This window comes from Protopterus annectens, chromosome 3.part0, assembly GCF_019279795.1.
Source record: "Protopterus annectens isolate FY-2018-M chromosome 3.part0, PAN1.0, whole genome shotgun sequence".
Lineage (NCBI taxonomy): Eukaryota > Metazoa > Chordata > Ceratodontiformes > Protopteridae > Protopterus > Protopterus annectens.
This window is the reverse complement of record NC_056731.1, coordinates 1634735458-1634759495: the sequence shown is the minus strand read 5'-3', so window position 1 is coordinate 1634759495 and position 24038 is coordinate 1634735458.

Here is a 24038-nt window from a genome sequence, read left to right as displayed (position 1 = left end):
ATTTGGAATAAATTCTGCAAGTGAAGTCTTTCAACATGCAATGGAGCAAATTTTTTTAGGTTATCTTTGTGCCATAATAGCAGATAATCTATTGGTCAGAGGCAATCATGAGGCAGAGCACAACAGAAATCTTAAGAGAGCTCTAGAGAGAGCATGTTAAGTGAACTTAAAGCTCAATCCTCGAAGTGTAAATTTAAACTAACAGAAGTAGCATATGTAAGTCATTTATTTACAAATACTGGCTTGAGACCAGACTCATCCAAGCAAGCAGCCATTTTTGAAATGCTAGCACTAGATAATGTGCAAGCTATACAACATTTTCTTGGTATAGTCAACTATTTAGGCGAGTTTATACCAGACTGCAGTGAATGGACAGTGCCTTTGAGAGAGCTCACATGTAAAAATGTTACATGGTCATGGCTAGAACAGCACCAGAAAACATTTGAAGTTCTTAAGCAGAAAATTGCTACCCCACTAACATTAAAGTACTATGATGTCAACAAACCAGTAACTCTTTCCTGCAATGCTTCAAAATTTGGTTTAGGTGCAGTTATTCTTCAAGAAAGCAGCCCAGTAGCCTACACATCTAGAACACTTACCCAGAATGAAATGCAATATATTTTATTTATTTATTTATTTTTACATTTGTTGACCGGGATTGTCCGACTGAGCTGAAGAGCCCTTTTTCAGCAGAGGCCCGGGAGAAAAGCTCCAAGATATTATACAATTTTCATTATAAATTAGCATTAAACAGCAATGTTACAGGATTATTGCAAGGCATTAAGTAGCAGTACAATGTTGTACAGTGTCAGTAATCAGGAGTATAGCAAAACTATTTCAAGATGTATAAAAAGAAAATATGTCTAAGATGGATATAGTTTTTGGGGTAAGTGGTTACAAAAACCCAGTTTTATCATAATGTAGTTGCATGAAGGCAAGACAATAACAATAGAATGTTGCTCTGAGGCAATTTGCTTAATAGATTTTAGAAGACAGTAAAAAGAGTAGTCAAGGAAGATTGCAGAGAGCTAGTGAGGAGAGTGAGTTAAGAGCAGAAAGTAGATTAAGGTATGGGAAGTAGGGGATATTTAAGAAGGGAGAGTGCAGTGGCAGAACCAGTGACTTTTAAAGAGCTCTTTGGTGGCTGTCTTAAATTGTTTAGCATGTGTAGCATGTGTAAGGGTCCGGATATCTATTGGGAGCCTATTCCAGGCAATAGTGGGGTGATAGCTGTAGATGTTGTGTCCAAATTTAGACTTGGGTTTGTAGATTTGTAGTAGGTCTTGGTTAGAGCTTCAGAGAGGTTTGGCAGGAGAATAATGGGAGATGAGAGGGGATAGTGCTGGGCAGTAGGAAGGCTGATATAGGATAGAATTAATGATCTGGAGCTGAGAGAGAAGAAGCTGGTGGGGTAATTCAAGCCAGTTTAAGTGTTTTAGAGAGAGAGACAGTGATGGGAGTTGTAGGTTTGTTGGGCAGCAAATCTAGCTATCTTGTTGTAGGTAGATTCGAGTTTGGTTAAGATTTGTGAGAATTTGAGAATTGTACATTAGACTGGGTAGAAGGTAGGTGAGAGAGAGAGTAATCTTGACTTCAGAGGTAAGGAATTTCTTGATATGGTAAAGGAGCCCTAGTTCTGAATGAGTCTTTCTGATACAGTTATTAACATGCAAGTCAAATTTAAGCTGATCATCAATGGTTACGCCTAAGAGCTTAGTGCTGGGTTCTACCTGAATGGGAATGTTATTAAGGGACTGTATGGAGAAGGAAGGTTTAATATTGTTGAACTTTTAAGGTAGGAAGAGTAACATCTTTTTTTTTTTAGGGTTAAGGATAAGCTGGTTGTTGGAGAGCCATGTTTCAACTAAGTTAAAAGATGCCTGAGTAGCTGAGAAGAGCTTAGAGGGAGAGTTGGCTGTGGTGATGACTGTAGAGTCATTTGCATATTGCATTAAAGATGACTGAGGACAGGAGGTATAGAGCTGATTAGTAAAGCTATTAGAAAGTAAAGGCCTTAGGATAGACCCTTGAGGTACACCCATTTTACAGGGAGAGGAGGGGAGAATGCAGAGTGCCATCTCACTGATTGAGATCTATCAGTGAGGTAGCTGGAGAACCATGCAACAGTATCAGAGGAGAAGTTGAGGTTATGCAGTTTGTGCAGCAGAAGAAAGTGTGAGTGTCGAAAGCTTCTGAGAGGTCCAAGAATAGGCAAGAAATAAGTTTATGGTCATCCATGGCTATAGAGACAGTGTAGAGGAAGGATAATAGAGTTGTAGTGGTGCTATGTTTGGGTCTGAAACCATGCTGAGTGGGTGCAAACAGATTTTCCTGTATTAGATACTGCATAACTTGTTTATGAATACATTTTTCTAGTACTTTAGAGAGGGAGAGAGGATAACAATAGGTCTAAAGTTAGAGATATGCTCAAATTGAGAAAGAACTTTTGGCAATAGTGTTTGCATGTTCCAAGTTTCATGATTACATCTATGGTCAAGAAATCCGGACTGAAACTGACCATCAACCTTTGGTTACTATTTTAAAGAAGCCTGTGCATTCAGCTCCAGCAAGATTACAAAGAATGATGCTCAAATTGCAAAAGTGCAACTTCAAAATGGTCTATACAAAAGGCAAACTTCTTTATCTAGTTGATACCTTATGCAGATAACCCAGAACTACAACAGAACAGCTTGATGCAGAGAACTTTGACTTTGATGTCATGGAAGTGCATACGTTTCCTACCATGAGACTTGATGAGCTCCAAGATCATACAATGACTGATCCAGTTTTGCAGAAGCTTGATCATTACATCAGTGTTGGATGGCTGTCAAAGCAATCTAGTGTACCACCTGATATGCAACCTTACTTTTCTTACAGAGATGAGTTGTTGATGGAAGATGGCATTATTTTCAAAAGTCCTAAAACTGTTGTTCCTGTTTTCTTACAACAAGAGTATATCCAGATTTTGCATCGTTGTCACCCAGGTTCCGAATCTACTAAGAGAAGGGTGAGAGGACTTGTGTTTTGGACTTCTCTAATGAAAGACATTGATAGAGTACTTTCTTCCTGTTCAGTATGTAGTAGTACTAAACCACATTTGCAAAAACAGCCACTTCAGCTAAATCAAATCCCTGAACTACCTTGGCCAATAGTATTTGCTGACATATTTGAGTGGAACAATCAACATTACTTAGTACTGGTAGACTCTTATTCAAATTATTTTGAGATCGATCGACTACCTAATCTAACTTCTACTACAGTCATTACTAAGTTGAAAGACCCTTTCTCAGCCCATGGAAATCCACAGAAATTAATTTCTAACAATGGTATCCAATTTACCAGTCAATTGTTTCAGACATTTGCAAGGGGGTGGGACTTTGTACATGTTACTATTAGTCCAGAGTATCTGCAATCAAATGGACTTGCTGAACGTGCAGCACAGAGTGCAAAGCAATTATTTGAGAAGTCAAAGCGTGATAATACTGATTTCTTTTTTTTATTTTCTCAGTCTCAGAAACATACCCCATGATGATATACTTGGCTCACCTGCTCCGAGACTTCTATCCAGGCAAAACAGAATAGCATTGCCTATTGGTTCTAATTTATTGAGGCCTAAAGCTAAACATAACAAAGCCATTAGAGCCCAGTTATTTAAAAAGCATTCTTTTCAATAGTCCAGCTATGACAAATTGAGGAAATTTATTTGCCCATTGAAAGGACAGACAGTGAGGATACAAACAGTGAAAGGTTTTGACTGGAGTGGTCAAGTAATGGGTATATGTGCAGAGCCAAGATCCTATTTTGTTAAATACGAGGGTATGGAGTACAGGAGAAATTACAGATATCGTCTTCCTGTAGCAACCGACATCGCAACGTTGTTCCTGTGATAAAAACTCTAACTCTCAGAGGAATTCAGATGATATTACTGTTCTAAAATGTGTCTTGACTCCTGATACCATTCCGGCAAATGGTCCCAAGGTTCCTAAGATTGAACAGTCAGCAGAGACAATTCCATTTGCTAAACCAGATTCCAAATTTTATGTCATACGATATGGTCACATCTCAAAGCCTAGTGTGAAATACTCACAACTTGGACATAGTTGTGTATATGTACCTAACATTGTATAATTGCATGATAAACCGTATTCCTGTGTAAACTGCATATTTATTAATACCAGTGACAATGCCTGACTCATTTCTCAAAGAGGGAGGATGTAGAATAACAGGTGTGCTGTAACTTTAAGAAGCATTTCTAAAGTCTATGTGTGCGCATAAATTCCAAGCATGTGTTATCTTCAGTGCCATTTTGAAGGTGCAGCCAGAGTGTTAACATCTATGTGCATGATAGCTAGTTTGTATATAAGTTAAAGTTACTTAGCTTTGTTTATGATGTGTTTGTATATAATAAAGCTGCTTGAACAAGAGCCCATAACATTTGCCTGTTTCTTCCTGACTTGGTGAGCGACAGAGATGTTATTGTATTATTATAGAACATCATATTACAGGTGGTAATAGATCTATTTTCAACATTTTTTATGCAGATATATGGTTTAAAGTCCCAACATTTCCAGTTCTGACAATAATTCATCCAATATAACATTCTTCTTTATTTTTCCACAACATGAAAGTAGACTTAAATGTCTACTCGGAGTATTTGTCCTACTCCACTTTCCCTTAAAGACAGGTTTAATTAGTGCATGTCTCCAGTCTTGAGGAATGTCTCCATATTTATACAACCTAGTAAAATGGTAATGTTCTTGCTGAAGTGTTCTCAGGTCATTGTTACTAATTCTATCTCCTCCCTGTGATTTGTTTGGATCTAATTTGACTAGTTCCTTTTCAATATAATCTAATTTGATTTCAGTATCTGAGGTTAACTGGATGCCACTAGGGCAACTTATCACCCTCTTTGTGAGCCAAACTGTTTTGCATAAGATTTTGTAAACATATCTATAATCTGTTGTGTCTGAGAAAAACAATTAGGATCTGCACACATTTTTTATGTCTTTACTCCTTCCACATCTTATGTATTTATAAAATGTCTTCCTATTATGCTTAATATCTTTATAACATTTTTCTTCAAAATGTTTTTGATCTTTTCTCACACCATGCTTAATTTGTTTGCCCAGGTTTTTTGTTTCAGTTTTTAAAGTTGTAGTTCAACCTGTCTTCTATTTCTTATATTTTTTTGTCTCTCACCTTAATCAGGTATCTTGTTCTTATGGAAATATATCCTCTTGATATTATATGCCTTGATCCTAATGTTAAACATCTTTTTATTTTTTGCATTCAAAGAATTTCATTTGCAAAACTTTCTACATTCCTTCTGCAGTTTTTCCACTGAACACTTCCCTCTAATTAGTTTTACATAGTAACTGTTTTGTTTCCCTATAATCTGTTATTAATCTTCTGTGCATTGGCTTAAATTTCATTTTGGCAGAATTATCTAACAACAAATTAATCTTTATAAGCCCATGATCACTGGATATCAAGGGTGGTAAAACTTGACATAAAGTAACAGTAATTTATTTAGGAACACAAACAATGTCTAGTATTGTTTTGTTCTCTGGTATTTTCTTTCAGTCTGAAGCACTTGTTGTTCTTGAACATACATTGCGAATAATTATTCTTACTAACATTCTTGAATCAGTATTATTCCAGTCTGTTTCTAGTAAATGTAAGTCTCCAGCTACTATTATTCTTACCTCTTGTGTTTCTTGGAAGAACTGTATGAATTCCTGTAGGTCATCTGCACTTGGCTGTGGTGGTCTATATAATCCACCAATTGTTATATGTTCCAGGGTTGTCTTTACTGTCACAGTTACACATTCTATAGTATTGGTGTTATCACTGAACATGTAATAATCACAGGTCTCATAACTATCTTTAATCCCTATCATAACACCTCCACTAGATTTTTTGTTATAATGTCTGTTACAGTAAAAACATTTATACCCTGACAAAACTGGTTTCCAGTCATTGTTTTTTAACCACTTCACAATCAATAACAACATCAGTCTTGTGGGAACATAGCAAATTTTCTTTTTTTTTTAACAATCTCTCTATTGACATTTCTTAAATAGCATTTCCATTGAGTTCAATAGAAAGAACAACATATCAGACCAGAAAAGAAAACTAGTTAAATAACAGTATTAAGTGCAATAAAATGTAACAGAATGACAGGATGGTGTTATCACATATGGGTAGTTATGTATTATCGCAACCAGATTTTTGCTGTTGCGAATTTCACTTCATTGAATACAGACAACCGCATTAAACATTGCAGTGTTGTGCAAACTCATTATTGCTGGCAAAAAATCTCTGGACTACCTTCATGCACATAAAACGATGAAACAATCATCTTCCCTTTTTGCGTGCATTACAGACACATGCTTGCATTGTAAGGGATGCTGTCTTAACTGATGAATGGAATATTTGAACCGTGAGGAACGAAGACCTCACAGAAGGAAAACACAGACACAGGAACGATGTTTTGGGTAAAGTAATACTTTGTTAAAAGTGTGTACACAGAATGGAAAACAACCATTGCAATGCGAAAGTTGAGGAACACTACTGCTGGTAACATTTCGGGGTGGATAATGTTGATAGCCGTTTATGGGTTCCTGATTAAACCGGACTAAGAACAGTACGGAAAACATGTTACTGGCTGATGATGCTCTTCTTCCTGTCTTTACTGCCATGTTTGGACCTGAGACTGTGTGTAAAACTTGTTAAAACTAAAAAAAAAGTTATGTATAACTCCTGTGTCTCTGCCTTTCAATGTGGGGGGAAAATGGTGAGCAATTGCAGTGAGTAAGACAGCAGTCCTGACAGCTGAAGCGTGTATGCACTTTACTCCGAGCTACATGACATGCTGGTGGTAAAGTGCATACCTAAACAGTGATATTAACTTACTCATGTTTTGGGTGATAACCCTGCCTAAAACAACTGTCAGTGTGAAAGAAAAACCATAGTCTGACATTGTCACGCCATGAACAGTTACATTTCCACATCGGGAAACAACCATTATTATCGCAAAACTCTGGTTGCGATAATACGTAAGTACCCACATATGATTAGCAAAAAAGTTGAGAAAAATATTAAATCATTCAATAAACTGTATACATATATACATATGTACTGCTTGCCAGTAAAACACAACCAATATGATGACATTGCAGGTGCATTGGTATGTAATTATTTCTACTGGGGAAGAATAAAATTAGGCTGGATTATAACAAGTATCCCAAAAGTGTATTGATTATAAGTAAATGATGGAGGGGGAGAGGTGCTGGGGATGGAGTGTAGAGAAAAAATATAGTTTTATTCCTTAATAATTGGACATAGGTAGGAGTCAGTGGGTGCTATTTCAGTATATGATCCATTAACGAGTTCCAAAATTCAGCAAAATGTTTATTTTGTTTTTGGGTGTGCATTAAAAATCTGTGTGCTGTTATGTATCTAATAGCTATTTGTCTGAATTAATTCCAAGACATCTGAGTTCTGTCTTTCCAATTCAGTGTAATATAATACTTTATAAGTGTGAATAGTGTAATTAATATTCTTTCTTTCTTGTAGTTTCTTTAGCTTCACAGGGGGAACATGTAATAGGACAAATTTCCAGGATAATGTAGATTTCTCATATCCCATTTTGCCTAGTCTGACTTTGAGTGAACACCATAATTTGTATGAGCATTTACAGCTCCAGAATATATGAAGCAGGTTAGCATTCTGGCTATCACAATGTGGACATAAGGGGGATAAAGTAGGTTAAATTTTATTTGTGTCGGGGTAAGGTATGCATTATTTAGTATCATGAACTGAATGTAGCTCAGTTTTCTGAAGGGAATATATTTAATTGTCATTTGAATAGATTGAGTCGTTTGGTCATTAGAAATTAGTGGATCTATGCCACACCACTATTCTGAGAAATGTATCTCTTCTTGGTAACTTATTGATATTATTAGTTTTTATGAGCAGGATATCATTTTCTTTCTCAGTGTTAGTAGAGCCCAGAGTATTTTGACTAAACTTATGTCTCTCTCTGTGATTGTAGGGTTAATTAGTATACTGGCACACATATTTCTGATTTGTCTTAGCTTAATTAGGTATTGTTTAGGTAAGTTCAAAGCTGTTCTCAGCTTTGTGAGGGATTAATTCCTATATGAATAAAGGTATAATATCGTCAGCTCCCTTAGCAAGAGGTATGGCTTTAAGTTTAACATTTTATCATTAATCTTAAGATTAGGATTCATATGCAGAGACTGCATATAATAAAGGCATTATATAAATTTAATGAGTTAATAAGTTTTTGAATTGCCTTTATTTTGTCTCCAATTCATTGTTTTATGTAACTTCATGTTCTTCAAACTATTTTTGTTCAAGACAGGGAGAGCTTGGGGAGTTATGTTTAATGATTTGACATAGTTATAGTATAGGGTTATCCAAGTTGGGGACCATATTTTTTTGCTGGATTATATTCAGATATTGTCAGTACCCTGTTGACTCTTATTATGTCATAGTATAGTTTAAAGTCTGGGAATACTAAGCCTCCTTTTCCTTTAGGGAGAATCAGTTTTTTATACGCAACTATGACTGATTTATGATACCATACAAACTTGGAGAGAGAAGAGTGTAGTTTATGGAAGAAGTTAGCTTGTATTGGTATGTCAGTAGCATTGAATAGGTATAACATTCTGGGTAGAATGTTCATTTTGATAATGGCAACCTCGACTAGTACAGATCCATAAAGATTTTCTCATCTATGAAGGTCCTGTTGTATTGTTGACCATAGGTTTGTTACATTGCTTTGGTACACCAATGATGGGTCTTGATGAAAAATAATTCCAAGGTATTTCATAGTGTGCTTAAATTTAATTTCTGTGGGCAGTGGGTATATTGTTAGCTTGGAGGATAGACTGGCAGGAAATACTAGTGATTTTTCTAGGTTTATTTTATAATTAGATAATTTTGAGTAGTTGCTTATAGAGGTTAAGATTTTCTCAGATATCAGAGCTCAGTATTGTAAAATATAGGTTCAGGTCATCTGCAAAAGTTGTAAAAAGAATCATTGTATTATATAAATTTGGTATTTGTTGATAGGTGTTTTGTGTAATAAGTAGAAATAATGGTTCTGTACACAAATTGAAGAGATATGGTGACAGGGGCATCCTTGTCTAGTTCCATTTTTAATATCTATTCTAGAATATAACCTTTTATTAATCTGTAGTATAGTATGTGCTTTGCAGTATAATACTTTAATGAATGTTATAAATTCTGGGGGGAATGTTGAAATATGGTAGTACTGAAAATAAGAATTTATGATTGATTCTGTCAAAAACCTTAGATGTGTCTATTACCAAAGCAAAGAGCAGGGAGTTTTTCTGACTAGACAAGGTAATCATAGCATCCAATGTTATGGTGTTGTCATAGGTTTGTCTTTGTTGAATAAAACCAGACTGATATGGTGAAATGATGCTAGTTATCCCTGTTTTTAATCTGTTGGCTAAGATGGAGGAAAATATCTTTATGTCCACATTGATTACAGATACCCTGGTTGAGCTGGGAGATAACTCGGCAGTGCTACAAGAATGGACACGCATCTGGACTCTTATCGATGTGATGATTTTAAACTGACTTACTATACTTTCAGACCATTTCATTCTAGTGATTTACTAGATACATGGTTACTTATCTACTACTTTAGTAAAAACTTCCTAGTTGTAATGTTAATCTCTTCCAGGCCAAGTAGTTACGTGAGTAGGCATGGAGGAAGGGCAGGGAGGGATAATATACTGCTTGCTGAAGTCATAATACAAACTCATTTTTATTAATGCTAAGAATATTAACTGACCTCATACACACTAACACGTACAAAATAATTAACCTTATATGATGTGGAATACTGATTCTTGGAATTTAAAGGGGATTCAGATATCTAAAAAAAGGAAATATTTTTTTCATTTAGCTAGAAAGTCAAAAGCGAATATAATCATGATACAGGGGACTCATAGGCTAACTGAACAATGGAAACAGGAGTTAAAGAATAAATGGATTAAAACAATTGCGACCACAGGGAACAAGTCAAATACTAAAGGGGTTGCAATTATTATCAAACAATCATTTCAAGACACTATTCTGGAACAGGATACTGATCAGGAAGGCAGATGGTGGTATATAATGATCAAATCCCCAAATATTAATAACCCTATGCTTCTCCTAAACATTTATTAACCATGCATAAAACAACAGGATTTCATAGTATCCATATATAAGTTATTATCTAATTTCCCCAATCATTATTATATTATAGGTGGAGATAGGAACATTGTTCAAAACCCTCTCATAGCTAGATCAAACACTAGCACTTCATATAACTCACAAGCAAATGATTCACTCAATGAGTTAAAAAGAGACTTTATACTGGTTGATCCATACCACATTCAGAGAATAAATAAGCATAATGAAAAATATACATTCTACTCTCAATGTCACAAAACTTGGTCTAGACTGGATTTTTTCCTAATATCAAATACATTTCTGAATTTTGATATAGCACATAATACAGATCCAAAATTCTTCTCAGATCATTCCAAAATTATGCTTACTATTAGATGGTTTGGAAAGATAGATGACAACACTAATCAATTTAACTGGACCTTAAATCCCAATATGTTATGTTAACTAAGGAGGAAATAATTCAGGAAGTAGAAAATATACTTAAAGACTTTCTTACACAATCAGACTCTTCCCAAATGCCCTTTGATATGCAATGGGCCTCTGCAAAGGCTGTAATTAGAGGTATAATGATCAGTAAAGCATCGTACTATAAGAAAAAACACGCAGCTAAAAACATATCACTCAAAAATAAAATTACTGAACTTGAAAATAAATTACAAGTAAACTATGACCAAGAAATAGAAAAGCAATTAGCTCTACAACAACATTAATTATACCTTTTAAATGCTAATAATCTCTCTTTTCAAGAAATAAAAACAATAGCCAATTATGCTGAATGGGCACAAATGCCATCCAAATTCCTAGCCACCCTAATAAATCAAAGAAAACCTCTACAAATTATTCCTGAACTTGTATACAAAGATAAAAAGTACAGCTCCAACCAGGACAAGGTCCAACTATTTGAGGAATTCTACTCACATGCATACACAGAACAACCTAATACTATAACAAACCAGGTAATGGAAATATTCTTGAAAGAACTACATTTTCCAGTACTCTCAAAAGATCAGAGAGAACAGCTCTCATCTCCCATCACACTACAAGAAGTAATTACAGCCATTAGAAATCATAAGTTGAATAAATCCCCAGGAGCAGGCGGACTCAGAGTGGAATTTTATAAAGCTTTTATTCTAACAACTCCTAAAATATTACTAAATCTTTATAACTACCTTATGTTGTTGTTGTTTCTTTCAGCTTTTCCCGGTTAGGGGTCACTTTTCCTGGTTAGGGGTCACCACAGCAGAACTCCGGTCCGCTAATGATTGGTAGTTGATTTTTACGTGCCGAATTACCAACCCCGACACACAACCTAATAATATTACTGATCAGCATCTAAATGGATCAAAAACAATATTTGTTCTTAAAGACAAAACTGACCCTAAAAACCCGGGAAACTATGGAACATAGCAAATTTTCTAATAAAAAATGTTATTATTAATGCTCTTAGCATTAACAACCATCAGAGATGCATGAAATGCTGTTATACATGAACTGTTAAATTTTTAACCTGGCAAAAATGTTGCATAGTGTTTTCAGATATTGCAAAATATGACCTGACTCCTTACTATATGTAATTTTTAAAAAACATGTCCTAATACCTGTACAAGTTATGCTATCTAAGAGGGCTGTAAGTTCCCTACTGACAGTCAGAGAGTCCTTGCAGATGAGAGCATTTGTACTGTCATGAATAAATACAGATCCATACTTCCTTACACTAAGGCATTCTAAGCCTGTATCACAATCTCTAGTTTTGCTCCTTGCAAGCAAAACACTATTCGATGTTCATTGTGTTCTCCGCAAATGTATGTATCAGTTCCTATAATAATTGAATCTCCAATTATCAGAATAATTTTTCTGACCAGATCTGAGAAATCTTCATCTTCTAGTTCAGTAATATCTCCTCCTACAAAGGGATGATGTTTATCGCTGTTAGTCTATTAAAACCACTATTTTCATTGCTTATGACATTTTCAAGTAAACAATTTTCATCTAGCTGGCTTTGTATATCCACAGCTTGAGACATGCTGTCAATGTCTGTCTTTCTCTTCTTTTTTCTCACAAGTAATGTTTTTTCATACTTCCATGTTCAGTTTTGATTTCTTCCTTTTCACATGTCCTTTGCTCTTTTTTCTACCTTCTCTTTTGGAAAAATGATGCCTTTTTCTGTAGACTGAAGGTTTTCTGACAGAAAATGTTATATTTCCCTGTAATTTGTGTGTTACATAACAAAACAGTGACCTTTTTACAGTGTATTCCATTTGCTTTACTGACATTTAACAGTTTATCTTTCTTCTTTGTTATTTGTTATGGACTTCTTCCTTTCTTTCTTTTTTATTTCCTTCTACATGCTCCGAATCATTGGATTGCAGAATTCCAGAGATTTCAGTGGCATTATCTTGTTTCATAGGGCTGAATGATCTTTACAGACAATAGACCTTTCCTAAATATGTTCTATTTGCTCTTTGCCTAACATTATTTAGCTCACCAGTCCAGTCATTAATATATGTAACAACAGTTCTTCAAGCCATGCCAATTGCACAAGTGCAATTGCCATCAGTAAGTCTAGATTTACTGCTAATAATGTTAAGGAAATCATCCAGTTTTTGGCATGAGGAACACAGATCAGCAATATTATCAGGTGTCACCTTTAAATATATGTGGCATTTATTACACTGTACAAGATATTTGTGCTTCAGCAAATCATTATTGGCACACTCATTTAAAGAACCCATATCCAGCTACAGAAGAATAAAAAATTCTAAAAGAAAAGTATAACCAAAATCATGAAGTTTTAAGACCACTAGTTTCTCTGTTTTTTATTGAATAATCAAAATCAGTTACTACAGAAGTCAAAGAGAATTTAAATCAACCTCAGTGAGAAAAAAAAAAAAAACAACACAAACAATATACAATTAATTTTAAATTATGTAAAGTAAAGTTGTTGCTCTGACCGTACAAGTTTTGAAAGTCAGACAAAAGCTGGAATATCTTTACTATTGCTTACAGTCACACCTCTTTTCAACTGAAAAGATCAATAAATCACAAACCAAGACAGGATCATTTAGATAAGCTCCTTATGGGGTATAATTTATATGCAAATGCTTTAATGCTCCTCTGTGAAAATGCTGTTATCTATTTGTTTTTCTTTTCTTGTTTGGTTCATGAAATTTTGTAATTTCAGAGAAATAAAGATGTTTGTACTTACACACATAATATTAATATAAAATAACATTAAATAGTTTGACACACTTCTTGAATAGAATCCTTGACACTGTGCAAATTCAGCAGTCTACAGACGTGAATTATCAAAACATACCACACTGGAACTCTTACTTTGTGACATCCAGCAGCCTAATAAGTAAGTTACTTAAAGCAGTGCCTTTATTCTGTACTGCTGTAGTGCAGTGTATTTAAGCACATTAGTCTCCTTCTTCTTTCAGATTTTTCCCAGTTAGGGGATGCCACAGTGGATCACCTGTCTGCTCATGATTGGCAGTGGAGTTTTACGGTGCTGAGTTGCCAGCCCGGCACCCAACCTTCCACAGGAGGAACACACACGCATGCACTCATGCCTAGGGCCAATTTAGAGTGTCCAATCCACCTACAGCATGTCTTTGGGATGTGGGAGGAAACCGGAGCACCCAGAGGAAACTCACACAACCACAGAGAGGACATGCAGACTCCACACAGAAGGCACCCCAGCCGAGGATCGAACCGGAGAACCTCTTGCTGTGAGGTGACAACGCTAATGGCTGCATCACTGTGGCCACCCTGTCTAAGACTAGTGTAGGCAATGGAAAAAATTAGCCTATTTTCCCCCACAGGATGTGAAATGCCATTCACTGTCAGTCAGCACTGGTGTGGGATGACAAGCTCTGAAAAAATGCTGAGAACAAAAACTGAAGGCTTTTCTATGGGCTATTCCTGGGCACATGTGTTGTGTGTGATTCTAATTTTTGACCAGATTAAACTGTGAAAAAGGGGTTGATAGGACAGTGGTGAAAATGGGAAGCAAACAGTGGGGAGTTTAAAGGGGAAAGAATACAGCAATTTTCTGGATGGTGGTGAGAGAGCACCATAGCTATTCACTTCTTCACAACATAAATGTAGAATTGTACACAGACATACAGGGCATACAACAAAAACATGGATGGTGATGGACACAAAATCTCAGGGACACATGATTGGGGATAGCTAGGGGACATTGAAGGTGTATCTGTGTCCAGCTTGAGCACAGTGAAAATCTAGTTCTCATCTCACCCTCAGAACTGTCATATCTGTCTCCTGTCTCAGTTTACAGGGTCAGTGTTGCACATAGTATTGATTTTACAATCCAATGCAGGACATTTTTAATTCTGCAGATTTGGGCACCGAGGACCTTCTTCACGATGTTCTCAGCCAGCCTTGTCAGCTCCTGACAGGTGATAAACTTGCTACCTCCAGTACTACTCCAAACAGGTATCACTGCACCAGCAGCTAGGGGACAGCTACCTGACACAGTTGGAGCATGTAGAGCAGGGCTTGTGGAGGCAACATTGACAGGTAGCAACCCAGCAGAGATGGGTATGTGTGCTGTCTATAGTGGTTTCACCACAGCCACCTGTGGAGGTATGATGGGCTGAACCCCAATGTGGTGATAGTCATTTTGGTTTCAGCAGCAATGTATCAAAAAAAAATTAATATTAAAAAAAGGGAAAAAAAGAAGAAATAGGGTTGGGGATCAAAACAGAGAGAATAAGATCAGTGACATGTCACAATATTATTTTAAATGATACATATGACACATAAATATGGGCTCCCTATTGAAACACTGGAACTTGAAATGCCTAGTGTCGACAAACTGAAAAAAGGACTGAAAAAACCAAGAAAACAGGGAATTTTGAACATTGCTCTTCTCCTTTAGTTATTTTTTGTGGGGTGGGCGCAAGTCCCTGTACATCCCCTTATGTGGCAAGAGCTCTACCACCATCCCAACTCTGAGATTCCCATACATTGGAGAAAGGGGACTACTTTGAGAAATTGCCATCTTGGACTTAATATATGTTAAGCCCATTTTTTTGTCCATTTAATCTATGTGTTTTGGAACTTGCTTTAGCGACTCAACATTTTAAATGGTTACCATAAATATGTTCACGTTTGCCACATCAAGATATGATGTGGAGTCATAAAAAAAATCATTCCTAGTATGGAAAAATGTATTTGACTATGGCATATCAGATTGCTTTCCTAGTTAATAATTCCAGTTACCAAAATTGAATTGTTAATGTCATTTAATATTGCGGTAAAAAATTTAGAAATACTACCCTGTAATAACATCTAATTTTTGTTTCTGCGAATTGAACCCACATACAGCTAAACTGGTAAGCTCATTACCTAATGCAATCACCATGAGCTGTTGGAACAAACGTGTGCTTATTTATTTATTTATTTACATTTGTTGACCGGGAGTGTCCGACTGGATGTAGGTCCATTTTCAGCAGAAGCCCGGGGAGAAAAGCTCCACAGTTAAAATAAACAGACAGTAGTTACATTGGATTTACATAGCGATTAACAATTTGATTAACATAGCAAATAATTATAAACAGTTACAGATGAAGAACATAGTACATCAGTAGACAGCTAGAATCTTTATCTGCGAAGTACATAGCAGACATTAACAATTGTTACAATAAGAAGTTCCTGCTGTATAATAAGTACTAGGCTTATGAGCATCCAAGCTTGCTATAATCAAGGTAGGTAGTGGGGTGGAAAGAAAGGTAGTGGTTGGATGGGGTGGGTGATATTAGAGTGGGAGTTGCAAGGGCATAGCCAGCATGTTTTTAGGTGGGGTTTTAGTAAAGTTTGAAGTGGGTGCATGATGGTACGGAGGTAATTGTTGGTGGGAGGGAGTTCCATAATTTGGCTATGGTGCAAGAGAATAGTGCTTCACCAGCAGATCTGCAAGTGATTTTTGTTGCTGGATCTTAGTGGTCTGGTGGTGCGATAGGGTTGGAGTAGATTCTGGAGGGATGGGACATTTAGTGGATGGTTTACTAGTTTGTGGGCGAGTGAGAGTTGATGCCATTGAAGGAGGTGAGGGAGTTCAAGCCAGCCCAGTTCAGCAAGTGAGAGACAGTGGTGACTACGGTAGGATGCCCCTGTGGTGAATTTGGCAATTTTTTTGTAGCAGGTCTCTAGCTTGTTTAGATCGCATTGCCTTAGGTTGGTATATATTGGAGAGGCATAAAGTAGGGTGGAGATAAGGTGGGAATTTGCTGCTGAAATCTTTGCTGCTTTGGTGAGAAGTTGCTTATTTCTGTATAACGCTCCTAGTTTTTTGTGGACTTTTTTATGGTCATGGATATGTGAATGTCAAATTTTAGTTTATTGTCTATTTCCACTCCTAGCAATTTGGTGTGTTCTGTTGGGTGTATAGTGGTGTTGTCTTTTGCTGTGATGTTAAAGTGAGAGTTGTTTTGAGTATGTTTGGTGGGTTGGAAGATGAGTAGTTTAATTTTGTTTGGGTTGAGTATTAATTGGGCATCGGATAACCAAGTTTCAACATAGGAAAAGGCTTCCAGTGTGACTTTTTGCAGTTTAGGTAGGGACTGGGCTGAGCAGATGATGGTTGAGTCATCTGCGTATTGTATGAGTGTGCCATGTTTGGTGGCAGGGGCTAGATTATTGGTGAAAATAGAGAAAAGTAGGGGTCCAAGGATGGATTCTTGGGGAACCCCTATAGAGACAGGTAGTTGGGGAGATATGTCATTCTGCCATACAACAGATTGTTGGCGGTCAGACAGGTAACTCTGAAACCAGTTGGTGACTGATTGAGAGAAGGATAGGTTATTGAGGACAGAGATGAGTTGTTTGTGTTGGACCATGTCAAATGCTTTAGATAGGTCTAGAAAAGTATCAGGGGAGAGATAGCCATTGTTTTTATGCTGAAGGATAGTGTTAGTAAAGGAGAGTAAGGCAGTGTTGGTGCTATGGTTTGGCCAGAAACCATGCTGAGTATTGGAAAGGAGGTTGTTAGTAAGGAGGTAGTCTGAGACCTCAGAGTGAATGCATCTCTCTAGTATTTTGGAGAGTGGAGAGAGAATAGCTATGGGGTGGTAATTGGGTAGTTCTGTGGAGGGGCCACCTTTGTGGAGGGAAATTATATGTGATACTTTCCACAGTGTGTGAACGTAAGTTTCTGGCAGAGATTGGTTAATCAAGATGGATACTGCGTAGGCCAGTGCATCAGCTGCGATTTGTAGGTATTCACTTGAGAGGTTGTCTGCTGCTAATTTGGTGGTCTTAAGTTTAGTTAAGAGTTTTTTTTATGTTGGAGGTAGGTACAGGATAAAAAGAGAAGGCAGTGGAGAGATTACTAGTTGAAGGTGTGGGTTGGAGGGGAGAGGTGTTGTGTTGTTTAGCTAGTGATAGTATGGTTTGTGTGAAGTGTGTGCTGAATGAGTTAGCAATATTTTCGGAGGAGTAAGGGATGTTAGGAGGGGTACTGACTTTACCTGGGTGGAGGATGGAGTTTATGGAGGACCAGAATTGTTTGGGGCTGTGTTGGGAGGAGTCTAGGGCAGACTGGTAGTATTGGAATTTGTCTTGTTTTATTAGCTTTTTGACTCTATTGCGTAGTTCTAGGAATTTCTGTCTAGTTGAGGGGGTTTTGGTTTTGTGCCAGTGCTCCCAGGCTTTATCCCTGTTTTTCCTTTCTGACTTAGTGATTTTCTGTAGCCATGGGGAGGGTTGTGCTTTGGTTCTGGAAAGTCTTATGGGGGCATGGTAATTAAGGATGCTCAGGAAGGTAGTATTAAAAGATTCAATTGCGGCATCAAGACTGAGGTACTTTAGAGGATGCCAGTTACAGTCTTTGAGGGATGAGTTGAATGTGAGTGGGTTAAAGTTTAGTTTTTTACGTATTTGATGGTAGATGACAGGCTTAGCTTGGTATAGGTATTTTTTGAGTAGGAATTTTGGGGAGTGATCACTGAAGCCATCTAATAAGCAGCCTGTTATATATGACTGGGAGCTCTTACTGACTACTATCCAATCCAGGGTAGTGTGCTTGCTGGAGTTTTTATTTATCCTGGTTGGTGACTGGACTAGTTGGGTGAAGCCATGAAGGTTTACATGATGGGTTGGATGGTTGCCAGAACAGGATTGCCAGTCAATATTGAAATCACCTAAACTTATAGTTTCTTGGGGGAGATGGTGGGTAGACCAGCTGAGGAGGTTTTCTAGTGGAGGGATGTTTGGGCCAGGTGGGAAGTAGCATCCAATTATGCTGATGGCTTTGTTTTGAGGTTGGTATATATTATTTCTTCATTGCCTATTTGTGGAGCTGATGATTTTAAGATCTGGATGTTTAGATGCTGTTTAAATATTATAGCTACACCGCCTGCTTTCTTGTTTAGCTGGTCTACACTTAGTATGCTGTAACCGGTAGGGAGGATTTGCTCACTGGTAATGTGATGTTTTAGCCAGGTTACTGTCAGGATGACTATATCTGGGGAGTACAAGTCTATGGTGGCATGGAGTTCATGGACTTTGTTGGATATACGTCTGATATTTAGGCTTAGTAGAAGGAAGTCACTTGGCTTTCTATTGGCTGTGATATGGGAGAAGTTGTGGTTTCTACTCTGATTATGAGGATTGGGGTTGGAGATGGTAGGGCAATTGTTGGGGTGGATGTCTCCACTTAGGGCTAGTTTTGATATGCATGAGGTTATTAGTTTTCTCAGTTTTTGAATGTGTTTGTTTATTATGGAAACTTTATGATTGTGCTCTATGGGTAATAGGTATGGTGGGAGGGTTACTATGTTAAGTTGTAGGGATGCTTTATGCTTGAGTAATATAGTTGGTAGAATATGCGGGGGGTGCATAGGGATGGTTCTTGAGTTGATGGGAGGGGAGCTGAGTGAGGGTGAGGCATGAGTAGTGGTGTGAGTAGTAGTACAGTGGTAGTGGTTGAGTGGGGGAATGATGGAGTTTTGGTAGGATGTAGGATATGCAAGGAGAGTGCATGCAGTGAGCATAGGTAAGGTATGCTTGTACATGTTAGCTGAGGAGGAGTGATAGTAGTGGGAAGATGGAGGATGTAGTGCTGGGTTTAGCACTGTGAGTGGCTATTGGAAAGATGGGAGGGGTTTGTGAGTGTAATAAAGGTAGGACCACTGGGGGTGGGAGGGAATAGGGGGCAGGGTGGGGAGAGAAGTGGGTAGAGACCCTGTTAGTTGCTCTTATGAGGGGGCTGGAAACAATCAGGTAACAGAGTAAACTGATAAATGAACATATGATAGTGAATGTGGAGACTCAGGTAGGTACCCTGTATTTCCACAAACTATCAGTTAGCTGTGCCACAGTTTAGGAAGTATTAATAAGTTCTATGGCAGAGCCAAACATGAGGTGCTCAAAGGGTGGTTGTAGTTTTAAAAATGGTGTCTGCCACAGATAATATTTATTAACTTTGGGATTAACTTTAGGTAATAAACAGGGAAGGGGAGGGGGAGAACAAGGGTGTGAGCAGGCAGTTATTTTGTACTGCTGCTAATGAGTCAAAGCAAAGACAAGTTTGTGTTTAAGAAACAATCAGAATTGATCAAGGACTGCTCTGATTCTGTAAGTCATTTATTAACCATTTCTCAGGTGGAAAAACAGGATAACCTTGTATCAGTAGGCTACTGTGGTCACAGTTTAAATTAAAAAACACATAGTCATTATCAGTTATGGATGCTATTTGCTAACAGAAGGGAATAAGAGAGAAAATGGAAGATGAGTGTGTATCTATTTGTGGGGGAGGGGCTGCTTACAAGCCAAAGCAGAGTGCCCTCCAGGGGAAAATGAGTATTGGCTCAAACAGGTAGACACATACCCAAAGTTAACTTTAGCTATCTGCAGACAGTTCAGACCCGGACTGTGCTTTTCTTATAAGAATGATAAAGGTGGTACCCCAGTTGAATACTTAAGAGTGTTGTTAGGTCTAGAAAAGAAGAGTACAGAGAGAAGTAAGCACTTTGAGATGGTAAAGATATATTATAAAGATTACATGAAACAAACTGAGCAAATAGCTACTGCATACAGGGAAATATGCCTTGAGCCAACTACTAGTATATACAGATACTGAGCCAATTGGAAAAAAATCTGTTAGAAGGGACCTCATTAGACAGTTATGCAGTCACAAATAAAAATATAGTGAGCAGCACTCTGTCCTGGGTTACTAATGTGATTCTATCCACCACTAACTGCACAATTATATAGAAATAATTAGACACCAGTATGAGCTGTCTACACACAACACATTTACAAGAATAACATTAGTGAACAAGGTGCAGCTATGCAAATAGACCATACTATTATAATAAAAACAAATTGGTGCAGACAAACAAATTGCTAGCATGCCATAGTAACTTCCAGTAATAAAGCATAAATCATATTAGATGTCTAACACAATTCAACATAAATAAGCATATACAGTTATAAAACACTTACTGGAGAGACACTGAGCTCCTCATGGGGCCTGTAGCAGAGTGGATTGTAGTTTTAAAAATGGTGCCTGCCACAGGTAATATTTATTAACTTTGGGATTGGCTTAAGATAATAAACAGGGAAGGGGGAGGGGGAGAACAAGGGTGTAAGCAGGCAGTTCTCTTGTACTGCTACTAATGAGCCAAAGCAAAGACAAGTTTGTGTTTAAACAATCTGAATTGACCAAGGACTGCTCTGAAACTGTAAGTAATTTCTTAACCATTTCTCAGGTGGAAAAACAGGATAACCTTGTATCAGTAGGCTACTGTGGTCTCAGTTTAAATTAACAAACACATAGTGAATCATCAGTTATGGATACTATTTGCTAACAGAAGGGAATAAGAGAGAAAGTGGATGATGAGTGTGTGTTTTTGTGAGTGTGTGTCGGGGCTGCTTAGAAGCCAAAGCAGAGTGCTCTCCAGGGAAATATGACTATTGGCTCAAACAGGTAGACACATACTCAAAGTTAACTTTAGCTGTTTGCAGACAGTTCAGACCCGGACTGCGATTTTCTTATAAGAATGAGAAAGGTGGTACTGCAGTTGAATCCATAAGAGTGGTGTTACGTCTAGAAAAGAAGAGTACAGAGAGGTGTAAGCACTTTGAGACGGTAAAGATATATTATAAAGATTACAAGAAACAAACTGAGCAAATAGCTACTGCATACAGGAAAATATGTCTTGAACCAACTACTAGTATATGCAGATACTGAGCCAGTTGGAAAAAAATCAGTTAGAAGGAACCTCATAAGACAGTTATGCAGTCACAGATAAAAATATAGTGAACAGCACTCTGTCCTGGGTCTCTAATGCGATTCTATCCACCAGTAACAGCACAATTATAATTAGACACCAGTATGAGCTGTCTACATACAACACATTTACATGAATAACATTAGTGAACAAGGTGCAGCTATGCAAATAGACCAAACTATTATACTAAAAACAACTTGGTGCAGGCAAACAAATTGTTAGCATGCCATAGTAGCTTCCAGTAATAAAGCATAAATCATATTAGATGTCTAACACAATTCAACATAAATACGCATATACAGTTGTAACATGTCTAACACAATTCGATATAAATAAGCATATACAGTTGTAAAACACTTACTGGAGAGACACTGAGCTCCTCATGGGGCCTGTAGCAGAGTGAATTGTAGTTTTTAAAATGGTGCCTGCCACAGGTAATATTTATTAACTTTGGGATTAGCTTAAAATAATAAACAAGGAAGGGGAGGGGGAGAACAAGGGTGTAAGCAGGCAGTGCTTTTGTACTGCTGCTAATGAGCCAAAGCAAAGACAAGTTTGTGTTTAAGAAACAATCAGAATTGACCAAGGACTGCTCTGAAACTGTAAGTCATTTCTTAACCATTTCTCAGGTGGAAAAACAGGATAACCTTGTATCAGTAGGCTACTGTGGTCTCAGTTTAAATTAACAAACACATAGTGAATCACCAGTTATGGATACTATTTGCTAACAGAAGGGAATAAGAGAGAAAATGGAAGATGAGTGTGTGTCTGTGTGGGAGGGGCTGCTTACAAGCCAAAGCTGAGTGCTCTCCAGTGGAAAATGAATATTGGCTCAATCAGGTAGACACATACTCAAAGTTAACTTCAGCTGTTTGCAGACAGTTCAGATCCAGACTGCGCTTTTCTTATAAGAATGATAAAGGTGGTACCGCAGTTGAATACTTAAGAGTGGTGTTAGGTCTAGAAAAGAAGAGTACAGAGAGGAGTAAGCACTTTGAGATGGTAAAGATATATTATAAAGATTACAAGAAACAAACTGAGCAAAAAGCTACTGCATACAGGAAAATATGTCTTGAACCAACTACTAGTATATTCAGATACAGAGCCAATTGGAAAAAAATCAGTTAGAAGGGACCTCATCAGACAGTTATGCAGTCACAGATACAAATATAGCAAGCAGCACTCTGTCCTGGGTCTCTAATGTGATTCTCTCCACCAGTAACAGCACAATTATATAGAAATAATTAGACACCAGTATGAGCTGTCTACACACGACACATTTACATGAATAACATTAGTGAACAAGGTGCAGCTGTGCAAATAGACCATACTATTATACTAAAAACAAATTGGTGCAAATTGCTAGCATGCCATAGCAACTTCCAGTAATAAAGCATAAATCATATTTGATGTCTAACACAATTCAACATAAATAAGCATATACAGTTGTAACATGTCTAACACAATTCAGCATAAATAAGCATATACAGTTTTAAAACACTTACTGGAGAGACACTGCGCTCCTCATGGGGCCTGTCGCAGAGTGGATTGTAGTTTTAAAAATGGTGCCTGCCGCAGGTAATATTTATTAACTTTGGGATTGGCTTAAGGTAATAAACAGGGAAGGGGGAGGGGGAGAACAAGGGTGTGAGCAGGCAGTTCTTTTGTAGTGCTGCTAATGAGCCAAAGCAAAGACAAGTTTGTGTTTAAGAAACAATCAGAATTGACCAAGGACTGCTCTGAAACTGTAAGTCATTTCTTAAAAAACATTTCTCAGGTGGAAAAACAGGATAACCTTGTATCCGTAGGCTACTGTGGTCTCAGTTTAAATTAACAATCACACAGTAATTATCAGTTATGGATACTATTTGCTAACAGAAGGGAATAAGAGACAAAATGGAAGATGAGTGTGTGTCTGTTTGGGGGGGGGGGGCTACTTACAAGCCAAAGCAGAGTGCTCTCCAGGGGAAAATGAATATTGGCTCAAACAGGTAGACACATACTCAAAGTTAACTTTAGCTGTTTGCAGACAGTTCATAACCGGACTGCGCTTTTCTTATAAGAATGATAAAGGTGGTACCGCAGTTGAATACTTAAGAGTGGTGTAAGGTTCAAAGTTAACTTTAGCTTTTTGTAGACAGTTCAGACCCGGACAGCACTTTTCTTATAAGAATGATAAAGGTGGTACTGCAGTTGAATGCTTAAGAGTGGTGTTAGGTTCAAAGTTAACTGTAGCTGTTTGCAGACAGTTCAGACCCGGACTGCACTTTTCTTATAAGAATGATAAAGGTGGTACCGCAGTTGAATACTTAAGAGTGGTGTTAGGTTGGAGAGACACTGAGCTCCTCATGGGGCCTGTAGCAGAGTGGATTTACCCTCCCATTGGCTCAGGAGGTCCTCTATGTGCCTCTTCATGTCACTGTAGTGGTGGCTTATACAAAGTTTAGGTATGCCTACTCATACTGATATGGACTGATGGTCTAAAATTATTATCTGGTTTGCATTCATAACTGATGCATACTTGAACCATGCCTCTCTTTG